We start from the raw sequence: 12,449 nt of genomic DNA on the forward strand, positions 1-12,449 counted from the left end.
AACCGTATATGCATCTATGAGATTTGTGTTAATGAACCCAATATCACCGATTTGTTTTTTCTTCAATTCGGCGATCTTCAATCTGTATAATATAGTGAGGATAATTATATATACATGCAATGAAAGAGCTAACCTATATATAGAGACTTAATGACAGAAGTAGTACTTACAGACAGTAGCAAGTGACCATTCATTTACCGAGGGCCTTTCGATTGAAAAACTGGAAGAACTCCTCAAATGGAACATTCAACAGATCAATTCCAATGAGTTCATGCTCCTCTTTAACTCTCAGCGTCAAAATATTCACCCCCCAGACTCTCTGCAGGTTTTCATGTACCAATCATGGAATCTTCGCATCATCGTTGTTAGAGATCTTTCATCATTGACGAGAGGCTTCCCGTAATGGTATCTGTGTTCGTCCACCACCAAGAAATCATAATGTACATCGTCGGGTAGGTAATCTCCAAGATTGGTATAACCGGGCACCATCCTCGGATCATTAGCGATGATATCGCTAGACACCTTGAGCGGGGGGCACGATTGGTTCGCTTGTTCGCCGAGCTAGGCAATTTTTTCCCAGCTCATCGTTCTTTTAACCTTTGATCACTGATAGTACTTCCCGACCGCTCTGCTTCAATAAATGAACTTTCAATAATGCGCTCATAGTTGCCTTTCGACGGAGACTTTGGTGGTTTCTTCAGGGCAGCCAGAGTGCGCTTCGCTTTCACCGGATCTATCTTCTCCTCCGAAGGTGGATGTTTCTTTGCTTTCACCCCTTCAAAGAACTCCCTCACTTCGGCTTGCACGATCTTCGTGGTTTCCTCCACGGTTCTCTCGTATGGTAACTTCTCTAGAGGCTTGAGAGATGGACCAAATCTGTATTGCCTCTTGCCTCTGGCTGTACTGCTAGACGCCGGCCGAGCAGACGGAGCGGCTACGACTGTCTTCTTCCGTTGCTTACGAGGCGGAGGAGAAGGACTACGACGTGCCGGAGCAGCCGGAGCGGTGGCGGGTCTCTTCCGCCCTTGCTAGCGAGGTGGATCAGGAGGAGGCGGCGGGTCTCTTCCACCTTTGCTGGCGCAGGCGGAGAAGGAGGTGGAGTGCCGCCACGCGCCGGAGAAGGAGGCTGAGTGCCCTGATCACTCGCCTGAGGAGGAGGCGGAGGAGGAGGCGGAGTGCCCTGACTCGCCGGAGGAGGGGGAGGAGGCGAAGGCGTCCAATTGGGAAGGTTGATGAGCTCCTTCCGCCATAGGCATGGAGTCTTCAGAGAAGAACCCAGCCGAGTCTCCCCTTCACCCGTAGGGTGGTCAAGCTCGAGGTCCTCAAATCCGTCAGTTATTTCATCCACCATCACCCTAACATATTCTTCTGGAATCGGCCGGCAGTGAAAAGTGTTGGGGAACATAGCAGAATTTTAAAATTTTCTACGCATCACCAAGATCAATCTATGGAGTCATCTAGCAACGAGGGAGAGAGGAGTGCATCTACATACCCTTGTAGATCACGAGCAGAAGCGTTCAAGAGAACGGGGTTGATGGAGTCGTACTCGACGTGATCCAAATCACCGAAGATCCTAGCGCCGAACGGATGGCACCTCCGCGTTCAACACATGTACGGAGCGAGGACGTCTCCCGCGCCTTGATCCAGCAAGGAGGAGGGAGAGGTTGAGGAAGAGGGCTCCAACAGTAGCACGACGACGTGGTGGTGGTGAAGCTGCAATACTCCGGCAGGGCTTCGCCAAGCTCTTATGGAGGAGGAGAGGTGTTGGGGAGGGGAGGGGATGCACCTTGGATGTTGTATGCAACCCTCCCCTCACCCATCTATTTATAGGGGAAGGGGGAAGGGGGCCGGCCCCTCTAGATGAGATCTAGAGGGGGGCGGCGGCCAAGGGGAGGGGGGCTTGCCCCCCAAGCAAGGGGGCGCCCCCCTTAGGGTTTCCCCCAACCCTAGGCGCATGGGCCCTAGGGGGTGTGGCGCCCCAGCCCACTTGGGCTGGTTCCCTTCTCCATACAGCCCATAAGGCGCTCCGAAAGAGGTGGCCCCTCCCGGTGGACCCTCGGAACCCCTCCGGTGGCCCCGGTACAATACCGATATGCACCCGAACCTTTCCGGCAACCGCATGACAACTTCCCATATATAAATCTTTACCTCCGGACCATTCCGGAACTCCTCGTGACGTCCGGGATCTCATCCGGGACTCCGAACAACATTCGGTAATCACATACAAGTCTTCCTAACAACCCTAGCGTCACTGAACCTTAAGTGTGTAGACCCTACGGGTTCGGGAGACATGAAGACATGACCGAGACGACTCTCCGGTCAATAACCAACAGCGGGATCTGGATACCCATGTTGGCTCCCACATGCTCCACGATGATCTCATCGGATGAACTACGATGTCGAGGATTCAATCAATCCGTATACAATTCCCTTTGTCAATCGGTACGTTACTTGCCCGAGACTCGATCGTCGGTATCCCAATACCTTGTTCAGTCTCGTTACCGGCAAGTCACTTTACTCGTACCGTAATGCATGATCCCGTGATCAACCACTTGATCACATTGAGCTCATTATGATGATGCATTACCGAGTGGGCCCAGAGATACCTCTCCGTCATACAGAGTGACAAATCCCAGTCTCGATTCGTGCCAACCCAACAGACACTTTCGGAGATACCTGTAATGTACCTTTATAGTCACCCAGTTACGTTGTGACGTTTGGCACACCCAAGGCACTCCTACGGTATCCGGGAGTTGCACAATCTCATGGTCTAAGGAAATGATACTTGACATTCAGAAAAGCTACAGCAAACGAACTACACGATCTTTGAGCTAAGCTTAGGATTGGGTCTTGTCCATCACATCATTCTCCTAATGATGTGATCTCGTTATCAACGACATCCAATGTCCATAGTCAGGAAACCATGACTATCTTTTGATCAACGAGCTAGTCAACTAGAGGCTCACTAGGGACGTGTTGTGGTCTATGTATTCACACATGTATTACGATTTCCGGATAACACAATTATAGCATGAACAATAGACAATTATCATGAACAAAGAAATATAATAATAACCATTTTATTATTGCCTCTAGGGCATATTTCCAACAGTCTCCCACTTGCACTAGAGTCAATATTCTAGTTACATTGTGATGAATCGAACACCCATGCAGTTCTGGTGTTGATCATGTTTTTCTCTAGGGAGAGGTTTAGTCAACGGATCTGCTACATTCAGGTCCGTATGTACTTTACAAATCTCTATGTCTCCATTTTGAACACTTTCACGAATGGAGTTGAAGCGACGCTTGATATGCCTGGTCTTCCTATGAAACCTGGGCTCCTTGGCAAGGGCAATAGCTCCAGTGTTGTCACAGAAGAGAGTCATCGGGCCCGACGCATTGGGTATGACTCCTAGGTCGGTAATGAACTCCTTCACCCAGACTGCTTCTTGTGCTGCCTCCGAGGCTGCCATGTACTCCGCTTCACATGTAGATCCCGCCACAACGCTTTGCTTGCAACTGCACCAGCTTACTGCCCCACCATTCAAAATATACACGTATCCGGTTTGTGACTTAGAGTCATCCAGATCTGTGTCGAAGCTAGCATCGACGTAACCCTTTATGACGAGCTCTTCATCACCTCCATAAACGAGAAATATTTCCTTGGTCCTTTTCAGGTACTTCAGGATATTCTTGACCGTTGTCCAGTGTTCCATGCCGGGATTACTTTGGTACCTTCCTACCAAACTTACGGCAAGGTTTACATCAGGTCTGGTACATAGCATAGCATACATGATAGACCCTATGGCTGAGGCATAGGGGATAACACTCATCTCTTCTATATCTTCTGCCGTGGTCGGGCATTGAGCCGTGCTCAATCGCACACCTTGCAATACAGGCAAGAACCCTTTCTTGGACTGATCCATATTGAACTTCTTCAATATCTTGTCAAGGTACATACTTTGTGAAAGACCGATGAGGCGTCTCGATCTATCTCTACAGATCTTGATTCCTAATATATAAGCAGCTTCTCCAAGGTCCTTCATTGAAAAACACTTGTTCAAATAGGCCTTTATGCTTTCCAAGAATTCTATATCATTTCCCATCAACAGTATGTCATCCACATATAATATGAGAAATGCTACAAAGCTCTCACTCACTTTCTTGTAAACGCAGACTTCTCCATAAGTCTGCATAAACCCAAATGCTTTGATCATCTCATCAAAGCGAATGTTCCAACTCCGAGATGCTTGCACCAGCCCATAGATTGAGCGTTGGAGCTTGCACACCTTGTTAGCATTCTTAGGATCGACAAAACCTTCCGACTGCATCATATACAATTCTTCCTTAAGAAAGTCGTTAAGGAATGCCGTTTTGACGTCCATTTGCCATATCTCATAATCATAGAATGCGGCAATTGCTAACATGATTCGGACGGACTTCAGCTTCGCTACGGGTGAGAAAGTCTCATCATAGTCAACCCCTTGAACTTGTCGATAACCCTTAGCGACAAGTCGAGCCCTATAGATGGTCACATTACCATCCGCGTCTGTCTTCTTCTTAAAGATCCATTTATTTTCTATGGCTCGCCGATCTTCGGGCAAGTCAGTCAAAGTCCATACTTTGTTTTCATACATGGATTCTATCTCGGATTTCATGGCTTCTAGCCATTTGTCGGAATCTGGGCCCGCCATCGCTTCTTCATAGTTCGAAGGTTCTCCGTTGTCTAACAACATGATTTCCAAGACAGGGTTGCCGTACCACTCTGGTGCGGAACGTGTCCTTGTGGACCTACGAAGTTCAGTAGCAACTTGATCTGAAGTTTCATGATCATCATCATCAACTTCCTCTCTAGTCAGTGCAGACACCTCAGGAACATTTTCTTGAGCTGCGCCACTTACCGGTTCAAGAGGTAATACTTCATCAAGTTCTACCTTCCTCCCACTTATTTCTTTCGAGAGAAACTCTTTCTCTAGCAAGGACCCATTCTTGGCAACAAAGATCTTGCCTTCAGATCTGAGGTAGAAGGTATACCCAACAGTTTCTTTAGGGTATCCTATGAAGACGCATTTTTCCGATTTGGGTTCGAGCTTTTCAGGTTGAAGTTTCTTGACATGAGAATCGCATCCCCAAACTTTTAGAAACGACAGTTTAGGTTTCTTCCCAAACCATAATTCATACAGTGTCGTCTCAACGGATTTCGACGGAGCCCTATTTAAAGTGAATGCAGAAGTCTCTAAAGCATAGCCCCAAAATGATAGCGGTAAATCGGTAAGAGACATCATAGATCGCACCATATCTAATAGAGTGCGATTACGACGTTCGGACACACCATTACGCTGAGGTGTTCCAGGCGGCGTGAGTTGTGAAACTATTCCACATTTTCTTAAGTGTGTGCCAAATTCGTGACTCAAGTATTCTCCCCCACGATCTGATCGCAAGAACTTGATTTTCCTGTCACGTTGATTCTCAACCTCACTCTGAAATTCCTTGAACTTTTCAAAGGTCTCAGACTTGTGTTTCATTAAGTAGACATACCCATATCTACTCAAGTCATCAGTGAGGGTGAGAACATAAGGATAGCCACCGCGAGCCTCAACACTCATTGGACCGCACACATCAGTATGTATGATTTCCAATAAGTTGGTTGCTCGCTCCATTGTTCCTGAGAACGGAGTCTTGGTCATCTTACCCATGAGGCATGGTTCGCACATGTCAAATGATTCGTAATCAAGAGACTCTAAAAGTCCATCTGCATGGAGCTTCTTCATGCGTTTGACACCTATGTGACCAAGGCGGCAGTGCCACAAGTATGTGGGACTATCATTATCAACCTTACATCTTTTGGTATTCACACTATGAATATGTGTAGCATTACGCTCGAGATTCATTAAGAATAAACCATTCACCATCGGAGCATGACCATAAAACATATCTCTCATATAAATAGAACCACCATTATTCTCGGATTTAAATGAGTAGCCATCTCGTATTAAACAAGATCCTGATACAATGTTCATGCTCAAAGCTGGCACTAAATAACAATTATTGAGGTTTAAAACTAATCCCGTAGGTAAATGTAGAGGTAGCGTGCCGACGGCGATCACATAGACCTTGGAACCATTCCTGACGCGCATCGTCACCTCGTCCTTCGCCAGTCTCCGTTTATTCCGCAGCTCCTGCTTTGAGTTACAAATGTGAGCAACCGCACCGGTATCAAATACCCAGGAGCTATTACGAGTACTGGTAAGGTACACATCAATTACATGTATATCATATATACCTTTCGTGATGCCGGCCTTCTTGTCCGCTAAGTATTTGGGGCAGTTCCGCTTCCAGTGACCACTTCCCTTACAATAAAAACACTCAGTCTCGGGCTTGGGTCCATTCTTTGGCTTCTTCTCGGCAGCTTGCTTACCGGGCGCGGCAACTCCCTTGCCGTCCTTCTTGAAGTTCTTCTTACCCTTGCCTTTCTTGAACTTAGTGGTTTTATTCACCATCAACACTGGATGTTCCTTTTTGACTTCTACCTCTGCTGATTTCAGCATTGCAAATACTTCAGGAATGGTCTTTTCCATCCCCTGCATATTGAAGTTCATCACAAAGCTCTTGTAGCTCGGTGTGTTGGGGAACGTAGCAGAAATTCAATATTTTCCTACGTGTCACCAAGATCTATCTATGGAGAAACCAGCAACGAGGGGAAGGAGAGTGCATCTACATACCCTTGTAGATCGCTAAGCGGAAGCGTTCAAGAGAACGGGGTTGAAGGAGTCGTACTCGTCGTGATCCAAATCACCGGAGATCCTAGTGCCGAACGGACGGCACCTCCGCGTTCAACACACGTACAGCCCGGTGACGTCTCCCATGCCTTGATCCAGCAAGGAGAGAGGGAGAGGTTGAGGAAGACTCCATCCAGCAGCAGCACAACGGCGTGTTGGTGGTGGAGGAGCGTGGCAATCCAGCAGGGCTTCGCCAAGCACCACGGGAGAGGAGAAGGAGGAAGAGAGGCAGGGCTGCCCCAAGAGGGAGAAGTTCTCATGTGTTGGGCTGCTCCAAAAACCTCCAATATATATAGGGGAAGGGGAGGGCTGCGCCCCCTCTAGGGTTTCCACCCCCTAGGGGTGGCGGCCAGCCCTAGATGGGTTTTGGGGGGCGGCCAAGAGGGGAGAGAGGGGAGGCGCCCACTAGGTGGGCCTTAAGGCCCATCTGGACTAGGGTTTGCCCCCTCCCACTCTCCCTTGCGCCTTGGGCCCCTTGTGGGGGGCGCACCAGCCCACCTAGGGGCTGGTCCCCTCCCACACTTGGCCCACACAGCCTTCTGGGGCAGGTGGCCCCACTTGGTGGACCCCCGGGACCCTCCCGGTGGTCCCGGTACATTACCGATATCGCCCGAAACTTTTCCGATGACCAAAACAGGACTTCCCATATATAAATCTTTACCTCCGGACCATTCTGGAACTCCTTGTGACGTCCGGGATCTCATCCGGGACTCCGAACAACATTCAGTAACCACATACAAGCTTCCTTTATAACCCTAGCGTCACCGAACCTTAAGTGTGTAGACCCTACGGGTTCGGGAGACATGCAGACATGACCGAGACGTTCTCCGGTCAATAACCAACAGCGGGATCTGGATACCCATGTTGGCTCCCACATGTTCCACGATGATCTCATCGGATGAACCACGATGTCAAGGACTCAATCGATCCCATATACAATTCCCTTTGTCTAGCGGTATTGTACTTGCCCGAGATTCGATCGTCGGTATACCGATACCTTGTTCAATCTCGTTACCGGCAAGTCTCTTTACTCGTTCCGTAACACATCATCCCGTGATCAACTCCTTGATCACATTGTGCACATTATGATGATGTCCTACCGAGTGGGCCCAGAGATACCTCTCCGTTTACACGGAGTGACAAATCCCAGTCTCGATTCGTGCCAACCCAACAGACACTTTCGGAGATACCTGTAATGCACCTTTATAGCCACCCAGTTACGTTGTGACGTTTGGTACACCCAAAGCATTCCTACGGTATCCGGGAGTTGCACAATCTCATGGTCTAAGGAAAAGATACTTGACATTAGAAAAGCTTTAGCATACGAACTACACGATCTTGTGCTAGGCTTAGGATTGGGTCTTGTCCATCACATCATTCTCCTAATGATGTGATCCCGTTATCAATGACATCCAATGTCCATGGTCAGGAAACTGTAACCATCTATTGATCAACGAGCTAGTCAACTAGAGGCTTACTAGGGACATGGTGTTGTCTATGTACCCACACATGTATCTGAGTTTCCTATCAATACAATTATAGCATGGATAATAAACGATTATCATGAACAAGGAAATAATAATAATAACTAATTTATTATTGCCTCTAGGGCATATTTCCAATAGTCTCCCACTTGCACTAGAGTCAATAATCTAGTTCACATCGTCATGTGATTAATGCTGATAGGTCACATCGCCATGTGACCAACATCCAAAGAGTTTACTAGTGTCTGTAAACTAGTTCACATCATCATGTGATTAAGACTCAATGAGTTCTCAGGTTTGATCATGTTTTGCTTGTGAGAGAGGTTTTTAGTCATCGGGTCTGAACCTTTCAGATCCGTGTGTGCTTTGCAAATTTCTAGGTCATATTGTAAACGCTGCTTCCACGCTCCACTTGGATCTATTCCAAATGGTTGCTCCACTATACGTATCCGGTTTGCTACTCAGAGTCACTCGGATAGGTGTTAAAGCCTGCATTGACGTAACCCTTTACGCCGAACTCTTTATCACCTCCATAATCGAGAAACATGTCCTTATTTACTCCAAGGACAATTTTGACCGCTGTCCAATGATCCATTCCTGGATCATTCTTGTACCCCTTGACTGACTCATGGCAAGGCACACTTCCGGTGCGGTACACAGCATAACATACTATAGAGCCTATGTCTGAAGCATAGGGGACGACCTTCATCCTTTCTCTCTCTTCTGCCGTGGTCGAGCTTTAACTCTTAACTTCATACCTTACAACTTAGGCAAGAACTCCTTCTTTGACTGATCCATCTTGAACACCTTCAAGATCATGTCAAGGTATGTGCTCATTTGAAAGTATTATTAAGCATTTTGATCTATCCTTATAGATCTTGATGCTCAATGTTCAAGTAGCTTAATCCAGGTTTTCTATTGAAAAACACCTTTCAAATAACCCTATATGCTTTCTAGAAATTACATCATTTCTGATCATCAATATGTCAACAACATATACTCATCAGAAATTCTATAGTGCTCCCACTCACTTCTTTGGAAATACAAGTTTCTCATAAACTTTGTATAAACCCAAAATCTTTGATCATCTTATCAAAGTGCACATTCCAACTCCGAGATGCTTACTCCAGTCCATGGAAGGATCGCTAGAGCTAGCATACCTTTTAGCATCCTTAGGATCGACAAAACCTTTCTGATTGTATTACATACAACCTTTCCTTACGAAAACTGGTAAGGAAACTCGTTTTGACATCCATCTGCCAGATTTCATAAATGCAGCTAATGCTAACATGAATCCGACGGACTTAAGCATCGCTACGGATGAGAAAATCTCATCGTAGTCAACTCCTTGAACTTGTGAAAAAACTCTTCGCCACAAGTCGAGCTTCATAGACGGTGACATTACCGTCCACGTCCGTCTTCTTCTTAAAGATCCATTTATCTTAATGGCTTGCCGATCATTGGGCAAGTCCACCAAAGTCCATGCTTTGTTCTGATACATGGATCCTATCTCGGATTTCATGGTTTCTTAACCATTTGTCGGAATTTGGGCCCACCATCGCTTCTCCATAGCTCGTAGGTTCATTGTTGTCTAGCAACATGACCTTCAAGACAGGATTACTGTACCACTCTGAAGTAGTACGTATCCTTGTCACCCTACGAGGTACGGCAGTGACTTGATCCGAAACTTCATGATCACTATCATAAGCTTCTACTTCAATTGGTGTAGGTGCCACATGAACAACTTCCTGTGCCCTGATACACACTGGTTGAAGTGATGGTTCAATAACCATATCAAGTCTCCACCATCCTCCCACTCAACTCTTTCGAGAGAAACCTTTCCTCGAGAAAGGACCCGATTCAAGAAACAATCCATATTGCTTTCGGATCTGAATTAGGAGGTATACCCAACTGTTTTGGGTGTCCTATGAAGATGCATTTTATCCGCTTTGGGTTCGAGCTTATCAATCCTGAAACTTTTTCACATAAGCGTCGCAGCCCCAAACCTTTAAGAAACGACAACTTAGGTTTCTCTAAACCATAATTCATACGGTGTCATCTCAACGGAATTACGTGGTGCCCTATTTAAAGTGAATGTGGTTGTCTCTAATGCCTAACCCATGAACAATAGTGGTAATTCGATAAGAGACATCATGGTACGCACCATATCCAATAGGGTGCAACTATGATGTTCGGACACACCATCACACTATGGTGTTCCAGGCGGTATTAATTGCGAAACAATTTCCACAATGTCTTAATTGTGTGCCAAAACTCGTAACTCAGATATTCATCTCTATGATCATATCATAGACATTTTATCCTCTTGTCACAATGATCTTCTACTTCACTCTGAAATTACTTGAACCATTCAATAATTCAGACTTGTGTTTCATCAAGTAAATATTCTCAACATCTACTCGAATCATCTGTGAAGTAAGAACATAACGATATTCACTGCATGCCTCAGCACTCATTGGACTGCACACATCAAAATGTGTTACTTCCAACAAGTTGCTATCTTGTTCCATCTTACTGAAAACGAGGCTTTTCAGTCATCTTGCCCATGTGGTATGATTTGCATATCTCAAGTGATTCAAAATCAAGTGAGTCCAAACGATCCATCTGCATGGAGTTTCTTCATGCGTATACACCAATAGACATGGTTCGCATGTCTCAAACTTTTCAAAAACGAGTGAGTCCAAAGATCCATCAACATGGAGCTTCTTCATGCGTTTTATACCATTATGACTTACATGGCAGTGCCACAAGTAAGTGGTACTATCATTACTATCTTATATCTTTTGGCATGAAAATGTGTATCACTACGATCGAGATTCAATAAACCATTCCTTTAGGTGCAAGACCATTGAAGGTATTATTCAAATAAATAGAGTAACCATTATTCTCTTAAATGAATAACCGTATTGCGATAGACATAATCCAATCATGTCTATGCTCAACGCAAACACCAAATGACAATTATTCAGGTTTAATACTAATCTTGATGGTAGAGGGAGCGTGCGATGTTTGATCACATCAAACTTGGAAACACTTCCAACACATATCGTCAGCTCACCTTTAGCTAGTCTCCGTTTATTCCGTAGCTCTTTTATTTCGAGTTACTAACACTTAGCAACCGAACCGGTATCTTAATACCCTGGTGCTACTAGGAGTACTAGTAAAGTACACATTAACATAATGTATATCCAATATACTTATATCGACCTTGCCAGCCTTCTCATCTACCAAGTATCTAGGGTAATGCTGCTCCAGTGGCTGTTCCCCTTATTACAGAAGCACTTAGTCTCGGGTTTGGGTTCAACCTTGGGTTTCTTCACTAGAGCAGCAGCTGATTTGCCGTTTCATGAAGTATCCCTTCTTGCCCTTGCCCTTCTTGAAACTAGTGGTTTCACCAACCATCAACAATTGATGCTCCTTCTTGATTTCTACTTTCGCGATGTCAAACAACGCGAATACCTCAAGGATCATCATCTCTATCCTTGATATGTTATAGTTCATCACGAAGCTCTAGCAGCTTGGTGGCAATGACTTTGGAGAAACATCACTATCTCATCTGGAAGATCAACTCCCACTCGATTCAAGTGATTGTTGCACTCAGACAATCTGAGCACAAGCTCAACGATTGAGCTTTTCTCCCTTAGTTTGCAGGCTAAGAAAATCGTCGGAGGTCTTATACCTCTTGACGTGGGCACGAGCCTGAAATCCTAATTTCAGCCCTCGAAACATCTCATATGTTCCGCGATGTTTCGAAAAACGTCTTTGGTGCCTCAACTCTAAACCGTTTAACTGAACTATCACGTAGTTATCAAAACGTGTATGTCCGATGTTCGCAACATCCACAGACGACGTTTGGGGTTCAGCACACTGAGCGGTGCATTAAGGACATAAGCTTTCTACTGTCCGCATAATCGCTACTATCAACTTTCAACTATATTTTCTCTAGGAACATATCTAAACAGTGGAACTAAAGCGCGAGCTTACGACATAATTTGCAAAGATCTTTTGACTATGTTCAGGATAATTAAGTTCATCTTATGAACTCCCACTCAGATAGACATCCCTCTGGTCATCTAAGTGATTACATGATCCGAGTCAACTAGGCCGTGTCCGATCATCACGTGAGACGGACTAGTCATCATCGGTGAACATCTTCATGTTGATC

Source organism: Triticum aestivum, chromosome 2A, assembly GCF_018294505.1.
Source record: "Triticum aestivum cultivar Chinese Spring chromosome 2A, IWGSC CS RefSeq v2.1, whole genome shotgun sequence".
In the NCBI taxonomy this organism is placed as follows: domain Eukaryota; kingdom Viridiplantae; phylum Streptophyta; class Magnoliopsida; order Poales; family Poaceae; genus Triticum; species Triticum aestivum.